The following is a 13,084-nucleotide window of genomic DNA, read 5'->3' as shown; positions in this document are numbered from 1 at the left end:
TAGACCACCTGGGGTTCTTTAACGTGCACCCAAATCTGAGCACACGGGCCTACAACATTTCCGCCTCTATCGGAAATGCAGCCGCCGCAGTCACCTCAGCTTTCGAAAGAGTGCGACTGGCATACGCAGTAACTCGTTCTTGTCCGTTTCGCCATTGGATGAGCACGGCCCCAAGACCTGAATTGCTTGCATCCGTATGGATATCTGTTAGTGCTTCCTCGTCAAAATGTGCCAGAACAAGATGGCGTTGAAAACACTTTTGTAGTTCATTGAATGTATCCTCTTGTTCGGCAAGCCATGCGCAAGGCATTTCCTCTTTTGTCAGCCGCGTCAGTGGTTCAGCGATTAGTGAAAAAAAATTTAACGAACCGTCAATAATAGTTGCAGAGACCTCAAAATCGCCTAACAGTTTTTTTGTCAGTTGGCTTCGGAAATTTTGCTACGACCTCAGTTTTTGCAGGGTATGGGTGGACGCCTTCGGCACTGATGACATGGCAGAGAAAAAGGAGCTCACGGAAGGCGAAATGACATTTCTGTGGTTTTATCGTCAAGTCCGCTGACTTAATCACTGTGAGCACGGCCCAGAGCCTTTCCAAACGTTGCTCGAGGGTAGCAGAAAAGACTACAACATCATCGAGATAAACCAAACACGACTGCAATTTCAGACCACAAAGCACTCTTTCCATCATCCGTTGGAATGTGGCGGGAGTTGAACAAAGGCCAAAAGGGACTACTTTGAACTCATATAAACCGTCCGGTGTTACAAACGCTGTCTTTTCGCGATCTCTTTCGTCAACTTCTATCTGCCAATATCCACTTTTATGATCCAGTGAGGAAAAATACCTGGCGTTCCCCACCCTATCCAGAGTGTCGTCAATTCTAGAAAGAGGATAAACATCCCGTTTGGTGACAGCGTTGAGCTTCCGGTAATCAATGCAGAAATGTAAGGTTTGGTCTTTTTTCTTCTCAGGAATAACAGGTGACACCCATGGACTCGATAAAGGCTGAATTACGTCGTCTTTAAGCATTTCTTTAACCTGATTACCAATAACTTCTCTTTCTCTTGGTGACACTTGGTAGGGATGCTGGTATATTGGCCTCACTGACTCGTCGACAATGATGCGATGTTTGGCGATAGTAGTGCGTCGAACTTTAGAAGACAACGAGAAATATTTGGCAAATTCCCTTACAAGACTCTCTATTTGCTCTTTTTCACTTGATAGTAGCCCTGGATCGATGTCGATGGCTGCAAGGACAGACTCCACGTCTTGGAAATCAGACTCATTGGTTTCGAAAGTGTGCAGCTGAGTAATCTGGACGAAATCATTCAGAATGGCGATGACGGTTCCCTTTGCAACTCTGCACCTCATTTCTAAAGTTTGTAAGTATAACATTTGTATATTCGTCTCGCAACTTAACAAGGCCTCGTGTCATGCAGATCCCTTTTTGGAGTATTAAGGCAGTGTTGTTGTCAGCAAATCTTTCGAATTCACTGAATGCTTTGTTGGTTACTGCGATAGATATGCTAGATCTTGGCGGCACCATGACGCCATCATCTGCAATACAAAGATCAGAGACGTTTTCTTCCGTTTCAAAGGTAGCAATCGCGTGCCTAGTCGAGAATGAGACGGAAGATTCTCGCAAGTTAATGACAGCGCCATTAGCTCGTGAGAAATCTATGCCGATAATCAAATCTCTTGAACATTCCGGCAGCAAAATAAAACTGGCGACGTGCGTTAAACCCCGTATTCCAATTCTTGCTGTGCATATTCCAGTAGGGTTGATTAGGAGCCCTGCTGCTGTGCGAACTTGTGGTCCTTTCCAAGGAGTCAGCACTTTCTTCAGAATTTTAGAAAGTCCGCTACTTATAACTGAATAATCTGCGCCTGTATCTACCAGTCTGATGACTTCGTAGCCGTCAATGAACACACGTAAATCGGAAGCAACGTCACTATTGAAGCACCTGTTTCCGAGTCGGTCGTCGTAAAGAGTCAGCAATGGAGGTTTGTCTGCATTAGCGTCGACAGTGGTCTTGCCTCCACAGGTCGCTGACTCTAGTTTTCTCGACGCGGGCTTGGGGAACGAGACCTTGGGGAGAATGCTGAAGGTCGGCGGCTAGGCGACCTATACCTCTCCATTGTCGTTGCACGAGGTTGGTGTCGTTGGAAGTCACATGAGTTTTGACGGCCTGACAGGTATTCTTCAATTTCGAAGGGACGTTTACCGTTTCGTGGTCGAGGTGCATTGACGGGAAAACCACGTAGCCCTGCCTGGCGGTAGTGGCGCGTACGGTAGAAGTGACCAGCCTCTACACAGTGGTAACAAAGCGGTATCCTGTCGGGAGTGCGCCAGACATCGCTCTTCCGGAGTCTCCTCTCTGGCGTTGGCTGCAGGGCACTCGGCGGCATCGGGTACTGCATAGGTGTAGCCGCCACGACGTCCGCACGTCCTGGGGATCCTCGCAGTAGCACATCGGCATGCGTCAATCTCGTTTGCTGTTGGAGTGATGGTTCTGGCTGTGCGTTGCTCGAACGTTGGCGTACCACCTGCCTGACCTCCTCACGGATGACATCGGCCAGAGACAAAAACATTGGAGCGTTCTGGTCAAGGCGTTGCTTCTGGAGCTCTTCTCGCACAACAGACCGCACCAGCTCGCGTAGTGCTTACATGTCGTTACCGAAGACTGGTGCCAACAAGTCCAAGAAAGTGATGATCGCATCCCGGTTGTGTTACCTTGCTCGCTGCTGTAGCGTTTTTTCCATTGTAGTTACCTCGGAGAGAAACTCGGCGACGGTGCGCGGCGGATCTCGAATTAGTCCGGCAAAGAGTTCTTGCTTCACGCCTCCCATCAGATGACGTAGCTTCCTGTATTCCCTCATATTTGGATCCACTACATGGCGACACTTTTGTTATTTCGCTGATTTCATTCATGTCTGGAGCGCAGCTTCAGCTCTCTCTTTGTGGTCTGTGTTCGGGAAAGCAGCGAGCAGCTCCCGTCGAAAGTCATCCCACGACTGGAAGGTAGCTTTGTGGTTTTCATACCACGTTCGTGCGCTATCTTCCTGCGCGAAGTAAACACTTCCAAGTTTGCGCTCTTTCTTATAGCCGGTAGCCTTTGGGACACGTTCAAAATGTTCAAGCCAGTCCTCTGCGTCCTCGTAGCTTTCACCGTGGGAAGGCTGTGGTAGCATTGGCTGGTTCACTACAATATTGGCTGGAGTGACCTGAGTTGTCATGTCGGTTGCGTACCCGTTCACAGCCGTTGAGGTTCTAAGGGAAGTTGATAAAGGTGAAAATTAAGGACCCTCACCACGTAGGCGTCGACTGCTGCGCTGATGAACAGGCGTCAGCTCGTTGGGTCCAAGTAGCTGTGATTCTGGACTGAACTTCGTCACTCGAGAAGGGCTTGGCATCGCACCCAGCACTTCCACCAGATTTGTAACGCTAGGTTCAATGAACACTTTGAATAGGCTAACGTAGACAGGGCGAACATGTGCCCGAGAATAACAACACTGCTAGAACGAAATCTCCTAGTTGTCTCGAGGATTCACTTCTGCCTCTTCCTCCACGTACTTTTTTCCAACACGGGTCACGCGCAGCTGGGCCCTGCAGCCTCCTGCGTCGCAAACCATCCGGAGGGCACAATTATCGGCTGGCGCACGTAACTTGAAGTCACATTGTGTCACTATATATATATATATATATATATATATATATATATATATATATATATATATATATATATATATATATTGTAACGAGCAAGCTTCGTCATCCAGGACAGCCGTGATAAGCGCCGATTGAGGACGGCGTCAAGGCCTCCTCGGCAGCTGTTCACTTGCCGCCACAGCCATCACCGTTCGGGGACGGCGTCAAGGCCTCCTCGGCGGCTGATGTACACAAGGGATGCCGTCCACGCGTATTTGGCTATGGATTCTGCCATCAGCGCAAGCCGACAAGTGAAGCCTCTGCGGGAAGCCACCGTTAGGTGTCTTCGTGGTTCATCGGCATCGCGGGCTTCTCCATCGAGGAACGCCAATCACGCTTCCTTGGCAATAAGGTACTACGCGCCGCTTCAGCTACCCTTCAGACCACCAGTGCACGGCGTCTAGGCCTCCCCTGGGGTTGTAGGGCATGACCTTATTGACACCCTGCCACCGTTTCACGGCAGGAATCCGCACCGGATCCTGTCTACTGCGCCATTGTAACGAGCTAGACAGAGAACAAGAGACAACACTCGATCCTGGGCCAGCTGTTCTTATTCTGTACTTCGTCTTCCTCTGCTTTGCTCTAGCTACCCGCGCGCCGAAGCGCCAGCGTCTTTCTTGGTCATGACAATATATATATATATATATATATATATATATATATATATATATATATATATATATATATATATATATATATATATATATATATATTGGAAGCTGTGTCCGCACGCCGCTCTACAGCCTTGTCCATCCACCAACATTCTGAACGCGCGCGCGTGCCAAAACGGCTTTTATTTTACTACACGGCACCCCCTAGCATAGGGCGCCGCAAACGAACACGTGATCGCCAACGTCTTTGTGAGACGTCATTCCCATTTTCTAGCACGGTCGCAATTTAGGGTTCCGTCTTCGAGCGCGAGCGTCACCCCCGGAAAATCTTTTCAGGCCTGCGCCCAGCAATCTGACGTCATTTCCGGCCGGCCGACTCTCGGGGAAGCCGCAGCGGCAGCGAGCGCAGCGCGAGCGGCGGTGGTGACGGTTCGGCGGCGTGGTGTTGACGGTGTTTCACGTTTGTTGCTTTCCGTTGTTGTTTTGCGGCAATTTCGTTTCCGTGCGTGATGCTGGAGTGATGCGACAATGCCGAATAAGTGTTGTGTACCCGGATGCACCGGCAACTACAAAACAGGAAAGAAGATACAAGTGTTTTCCTTCCTTAAAGACGCCGACGCTCTCAAACAATGGCTACGCGCCATTCCTAGGAAGGACTTCGTGCCGACTTCGTGCACTAAGGTAAGAATTTGAGATGCTCCTGTTCTTAGCTTGTCGTTGCTTGTTCGGGTAGAAATCACCTATGATGGGAAATACTTGAGCGTGTGGCCGCCGGGCCTCGCGAAGCGCTGACGCCAGCAGCGTTCGCAGCAAGGATGGTCAGCTGCGCTTTGTTCACTAACAGTGCCGTGGTGTCGTCCATTCTTGCAAGCTCTCGGTGGAAGCGCTTCGTGGAGTGCGGTGACATCACGCTCCCATGTTTCCTTTCATGTTGCTTGTACCGCTTAGCGCAGCGCTTTTATTTAGATGCTTGCGAAACGTAGGTAGACTTGGTTTTAGCTACACGGACTGTAAACACGGTCATGCAAACGGGAGCGCATTTTTTTCTTTTGAGAAGTGGCGTCTCAGACGTTCTTGAAACGTTTGTGCAGGTGTGCGCGGATCATTTCGACGCTTCATGCATTGAGAAGACGACATCGTAGACGGATCCAAGGACAGGGAGAGTTATTGAAGTTGCACTCCCAGTACCACGGTTGCGTCCTGGATCTGTCCCAACGGTATTTCCCGGCTGTCCGTCCTACCTTTCAGTACGAGACCAGAGCACGAGAGAAACCCCTGACGCCAAGAGGAGCCGACAAGAAGCCTCCCAACTCGCCCGTGCTGTAGAAGAGTCGCTGGCGTCATATGAAGCGGAGCAAGAACGAGACCGGTTTTCGTCCCTCGAAGAACTAAGGGCTCGCCTGCAAGGGGTGTCAGTGTCCCCGAAGTGGACTGTGATTCATAAAGAAGAGTGCTCCATGTTTTTGAACATTATCGACTATCGTGAACCTTGTTTGAATGCGTCATTGACCGTGTTTGCAAACCTTGAAGTCTTTGCCTGCTATCAAGGTTCACCAATCAAGAACCTTGGTAGCGCTGTTGTACCAGACTCAGTTCAAAAAGTAAGTCCCTTGTTGGAAATTTTGAACAACCTGTCGATGCTGTCTGAGGAGCGCTGCACTTATTGCCACCTGGCTCAAGCAATACATTCCCTTGTTTGAGCCTTGTTTCCAGTTTTGTATCTCTTTACAAGTTGTTAGCTTTTAAAGGTGCTGTACTTTTTTCTTTTTTTTTAACTCGAACTGCCTCGGTGCCCACTGTAGCAGTTGTACAGTCCGTTTTGGTACCTAAGCTGTGTACACTTTCCTTGTGCACTCTGTGTACAGACATGTTGTGCACTGTGATTTGTTTTTTCTTAGATTTTTGTTTGATTTTTTCCCTAGGACATGCACCTACCTGTGGCAGTACAATTACTTTTTTTTCTGTCATTTATCATGCTGTGGACCACAATTTAGTCACCAGTGTTCTCATGTATTGTATTTTTTGGCAAGTGTTTGAACCTGATACCTTGTGTTGCTACTGCTACTATGATAAACGAATGGTATGTTTTCCTCTAACCTACAATTTAAATGAAAGTGTGCTTTTTCCGTTCCAAAGCTCGGGGATGTTTTTGCTGTTACAATCTGTTTTGTTTTCTGAGTTTTATGTGGCAAGATATTGTGTTTTGTACTTTTGGCATATTTTCAGCATTAAGGGCAACATCTTGTGTTGCCTGTCGTCTGCCTGGACCGAGAACAATGTGCACTGTGATATTTGTACAGACGACGTCTGGCTGTGATAAATAAATACGCATTATTCCATTCACGATATTCATTATTTCTTGATACCTTGATAAGTTCCCCCGCAACGGTGGCTCAGTGGCTAAGGCGTAGCGCTGTGAGCACTAGGGCGCAGTTTCGATACCCGGCTGCGGCGGCCGCATTTCTGATGGAGGCGAAAAGCAAAAACGCCCGTGTGTACGAGATTTCGGCACACAATAAAGATTCCCAGGTAGTAAAACTTGATCCTGAGCCCTCCCCTACGGCGCGCTTCATCGCCTGCGTTGCGTCGGCGCGTTAAACCATACAATCAATGGATACCTTGATAAATCGTGCGGACATGGTGCCAAGGAACCTCGCCCGAGTCGGTAGGCGTGAAGGGCGCTCGCGGCAAGCGCTCGCGGCTGGCGCAGCCACCCAGCGAAGGGCGGCCGGCCGGCCGGCGCGATGTGACGTCGTCGACGTCACGTCACGTGACGCGCAGGCCTGAAAAGCTTCCGGAGGTGACGGCGCGAGTCGCCACGGCCTTGCGCATATCATACTTTTTATTGGCAAACCAGAATCATCCGCTGGCCTCGTCCGTTTGTCATCTGTCTGTCTGTCTGTCTGTCTGTCTGTCCGTCTGTCTCTCTGTCTGTTTGTCTGTCTGTCTGTCTGTCTGTCTGTCTGTCTGTCTGTCTGTTTGACGCACGGAGGGATGGATGGACGGTGGCACAGACAAACGCAGGAAAGGGCGTATGAACCCAGGGATGAACGTATAGATGAACGCAGGGATGGACGCATGGATGGACGCATGAAAGGACGGACGGACGCATGGATGAACGCACGGATGGACGCAAAGATGAATGCATGGATGGACAGACGGATGCACAGGTGAACGCACCTATGGACGACGCATAGACACGCAAGAGGATAAACGGACGCGAGGACGGATGCAATGCCGCACAGATGCACGGATGAACGGACCGACGCACAGACAGACGGAAGCATGGGCGAACTGACTGACGCTTCGCCACAGTCATAATCATTCACTCCATCAATATGCTGTGATTTTAATTATTTATCTTACTACAAGTAACGTCCTCTAGTACCGTAACATCTGCGGTTTTCAGCGTACATACATTTCTTTACACGTAAAAGTACCGCCATCTACGGCTAGTTAAAGAACTAACGAGAGGTGGCTACTTACGATTACGACAGGATGCTCAGCCCACGCCTTAACGAGCTTCGGTCCTAAATGTGCATAACGATTTAGAGCACTCGGTACTGTACTATAGGAGAGCTGAAGTCCGTCCCTTGGCCTAAGTTTGAAAAAGTGGTTAACGATATAGAGTACTCAGTATTGTACCATGGGAGAGCTGAAAGCTCTCCCTTGGGCCTTTTGGTTGGACAAGAAATTTGTTTAGAAACAATATTTTCACAGACGTCAATACTATTTCAACAAAACATTTTCTCCTTGGACGCACATTAACGAAGATGATAAAACAGACTTCATTTACATGAACAATTGTAGAAAAAACCTGTTTAGACAAATTTATTGTCCAAGACGTCAATAAAATTTTAACAGAACATTTTCTTCTTTGACATACAATAACGATGATGACAAAACAGACTTCAATTACATGAACACAGATATGACATGAAGTGGATTGAACATGTACATTCGATGGTTAACAGAAAAACAGGCACACAAAAATGTGTCGTAAAAGGGCAGATACAGATATGAATATTGCAAGGGAAACACAAGGCACAAATAGATCATCAATATGTACATTTCCACTATTTAGATTTTGGCATGACATTTCTGCCGGCGCATCGACACATCAGTCTACCAATACAGGCTGGCCAAAAGACAAGTATCGCTTGTCTATCACAGACCGACACAAAAGGGCATGACCAGTGCCGAAGGAATTCCCCTTCAGCGAGGTGGAAAAGCTCCTCCAAAAAAACAGACAGCAGCTCCGAGTAAAATCGCTCAAGAATCCGGAAGAGCGTGCGGTGGCAGTGGTCCGCTCCAGCAACATTGAGAAGACAAGCGAAGCTGCCTCGAGAACAACGCCCAGAAGAAACGAAATGATTTACTCAGAGGCAGCAAAATCCAGCATGTACAAAAAAAGCTCCTTGGAAAAATTTATTGTCACAAACGTCAAAACATTCAGCAGAACATTTTCTTCTTAAACGTACAATAACGATGAGAACAGAACAGACGTCATTAACATGGAAAGCCCGAGTGTGTTTGCAAAACATTGTTAATGATTTTGAGTACTCAGTACTCTACTATGGGAGAGCATAAAACCATCCCGTGGGCCTCTATTACGCAAGAAATTGGCGAAAAACACTTCTACCAGCGCTGCACAATCGTTTCCTGCCTCCCCGCATGGATAGGCACTAAACTTTGACCTCCAAGAAAGCACTGGTGTGAGATGTCTTTAGCGCGTTTTTGAGCAATAACACTCCGCAGCATGCGCGTTAACTAAAAGCGGACTGCGTGTCTCTGTCTCCAATTGATTTCTCTTATCTCTCATTGTTTAGTATCAGCGATATAAATGTCCCAGTAAGAAACATTTGTCTATTACTGCTTGTTAAGGGCCTACCCAGCTTTCTCTCCTGAGCAACGCCACAATCAGCGCCAGCGTCCACGCCGCCGCCAGTGTCAGTGTTAGCGCCCGCAGCTTCACATCTACACATGATTCTCCTTAGTGGGAAATTGTGTATTAAATGCAAAGCCTTTCTTAGCGACCTTCGGCGACTTTGAGCGTATCTATCTATCTATCTTTCTATCTATCTATCTATCTATCTATCTATCTATCTATCTATCTATCTATCTATCTATCTAGCCGCCTACGACTTTTAGCTCTCCTGGCCGTTTCGATAATGCTATCGATACCAAACTTCATACGGCATAACATGACTGTATTAAGAAAATTTATTCCTAGTCACAACATGAAAATCATGACATGTATGTCATGAACGTCATGATTTACATGTAATGGCCTTAAAGCTCTTGCGGTAGTTTCGTCCACGTGGCATGTAGCAAAACTGGTATAGTATGACATGATTGCATGGCGAACACAAGCGATAGACTCTAACATGAATATTATGACATGCGTGTCATGTAGCAACATGGCTACATTCCACGCTCATGATGTGCTCGCAGCTGTTTCACTAGCGTCACATATATCAAATTTGGTATTACAGTACGTGAACGGATGACGAAGGTATGTGACTGGTGCAAACATGAAAATCATGACATGGGTGTCACGTAAGAACATGACTACATGCCACGCTCATGATGTGCTCGCGTCTGTTTCGCTAGCTTCACATTCACCGAACTCGGTATTAAGCGACGCGAATGGACAACATAGGTAAATGACACATCCAAACATGATAATCGCGACATGCGTGTCACGTAACAACATGTCTACATGCCACACTCATGATGCACTCGCGGCCGGTTCGCTAGCTTCACATACGCCAAATTTGGTGTTACGTGACGCGAATGGATGACGATTGTATGTGACTGGTGCAAACATTATAAACATGAGATGCGTGTCATGTAACAACATGACTACACGCTACGCTCATGATGCGCTCGCGGCCGTTTCGATAGCTTCACACGAGAATGAATGGCATAGGTAAATGACACATCCAAATATAATCACGACATGCTTGTCATGTAAGAACATGACTACATGATACATTCATGGCTTCACACATGCTTCACACATGCCTGGCTTCACACATGCCTTCACACATGCCAACCTTTTTATTACATGACGTCAATCGATGACGAAGGGATCTGACTCGTGCAAACATGATAATTATTAGATGCGTGTCATGTGAGCACATGACTACATGCCACAGTCAAGGCCCCAATACACTTGGACGTGAACCGGCGTGCGTGTGCGCTGGCGTTCATTTCATCGCGTCGCGCGGGCGTTGCCAAGGCAGGCGCCGGTCCTGCCATATACTCGCAGGCGCGCGCTTGTTGCTTTGACGCATGCGCCTTCCAGTACATCCAGCATCCCTCCGTCTCAAAAAGAAGCAGATTCAGTGCTGTTGGGACGTTAAACCCCACATATCATCATCAGTGCTGTCTCGGCCATGCATTGGCGCCAAATGCAGCGTGTCGCATATTGCGCCGGTTGCCGTCGGGCCGCGATGACGCACACTGGTCGCGCCGGCCGCGCTTGGCGTCAGACTATAGAGTGCTGGAGTTTCGCTACCGTAGTGTCGCTCTGCCCAGTGTGCGCGTGCGTAAACGTTACTTGGGAGTATATTAGGCGCTTCATGACGCACCCGAGGCCGTTTCGCTAGGTCCACATATACAAAACTCAGTGTTACGTGACGTCCATGGATGACGAAGGTATATGTTTGGTGCAAACATGATAATCGTGAAACGCGCGTCATTTCAGAACATGAAGACTTACCATGGTAAGTTGTCATGGTCGCGATAACTCTATGAGCGTGCACATTCATAGAGTTATCGCGGCTGTTTCGCTAGCTCCACATATACTACATTTGGCATCACGTGACGCGATTAGATGACGAAGGTAAACGACACATCTAAACACGATAATCATGACACGGAAGTTGTGTACGGCATAAGTTACTTCCACCTCTTAACGTCGAGGGGATTTGAAAGTGACATATCAACCATCCTCATTCGTGCTTCGCATAACATCGATTCCCACTGTACGTGGGATCTGCTAATTTTAGGGGCGAAGCTCCTTACAGCGGCACCCGTTCTTCCCCCGTAGTATGTAACAAAAATAACATTTTGACCTCCAAGGTGGTGCCGGTGAGAGACTTCTTCTGTGTGTTGTTGAACAATAAAAAATATTGCTCAATGTACAGGTCAATGGCTGCTAATGGGGAATGAGAGACAGGAGCATTCGGCTTTTAGTTAACGCGCAGGCTGCGATCACCATTAGCAGCTATTGGTATGTACATTGAGCACTGTCTGACAAGAAAGGGTTGCTACGTTATACTCGCTGGGTGTAACCTCCTTAGCTTTAGAAAGGTTTAGCGAGCGTTGAGCCGCAGTGCCATGAATACAATGAACTTGTATATACCATGAATGAACTCGAGGTGGTTAAAATGGGAAGTACATACGAAGCGCAAGAGAGAGAGTGAGAATATGATTGATATGTGGGGTTTAACGTCCCAAAACCACTCTATGATTATGAGAGACGCGAGAGAGTGAGAATAAACATTTATTAATAACAAATGCACACTGAGCCTTCTTTGGGTGGGGCCCTCAGTCCAGGGCTCCATTGCCTTGTGTGACTCTGCGAGCCCGCTGGAACAGCTGCTGCTGTTCCTGCCGGCGTAAACTGAGCAGTGCAGACTCCCAAGAGGAAGGGGTGGGATTGGAAACGGTAGGAACGCCCTGTGGGGCAGAGTATTCCCACGTAGAGTGGTACACCGTTGGTACGGATCCACAGAAGGAGCAGCAGGAGGGGTAGAGAGACGGATGAAAGCGATTTAGCATATAAAGGCAAGGAAATGAATTGGTCTGTACTTGCCGCCAAGCGACAGCATCTGCTCTGTTAAGTGAAGGATGAGGGGGAGGATACGTATAATGGCTCTGTCGATAGTACTGCAGCGTAGCGTTGTAGTTTAGTGGTTCTGTCGATGCGTCGTCTGGATTGGACAGCTCTTCCAATGGAGCCCGGCCGGTCAGCTCTCGGGCAACCGCATGAACGCGTTCATTACCATGGAGAGAGGCGTGTCCAGGAGTCCAGACGATACACACAGGACGTAATGCGGACGGTGAGACAGAAGAGAGGATATTGTGTGTATGTGCAGTCACAAGTCCTTGAGCGAAAGCACGGCAAGCAGCTTGTGAATTTGTTACAATAGTGACAGGGTAGTCATGTGACAGTGTCGTAGCGTGAACAATTGCCAGAGCGAGAGCTCCCTCCTCTGCCAGACCACTGTCTGTAGTGCGAAGTGTGGCAGACGCCACAAGGGTGTCTGTGTCATCTGTCACGGCTAAACACATGACTGACTTCTCTGGGTAGCGTATTGCATCAGTGTAAAGTACTTGCAAGTCTGATGTACCATCACCAAAAAGCGTGTCATAGCCTGAACTCAGGCACGTCGACGACCGGCGTGGCGGGAGGGATTCATATTGCGTGGAATCGGAGGCACTTTGATGAGTGCGCGGACAGTAGAAGCAAGTTCATGTCGCGGTACTTGTGCGGGTTTTTGAGGAATCGGGTAGCCAAGACGAGACAGTATGGCGCAGCCCTGACGGGTCTGCCTGAGCCGTTGGAGCTGACTGTTGTGCTGGGCCTCGATGAGTTTGGTTATGGTGTTGTGGACTCCTAATTGAAGAAGGCGTTGTGTAGATGCGTGTGGAGGCAAACTTATAGCCGCCTTCACAGCTGTCCGTAGAAGGATGTCCATCTTTTTTATTTGAGCTAGAGTGAGATTGTGTAAGGGAAGAGTATAGGTGAGCCG

The sequence above is a fragment of the Rhipicephalus microplus genome, chromosome 2 (genome assembly GCF_043290135.1).
Source record: "Rhipicephalus microplus isolate Deutch F79 chromosome 2, USDA_Rmic, whole genome shotgun sequence".
NCBI lineage: Eukaryota > Metazoa > Arthropoda > Arachnida > Ixodida > Ixodidae > Rhipicephalus > Rhipicephalus microplus.
This window is presented reverse-complemented; position numbering follows the sequence as displayed.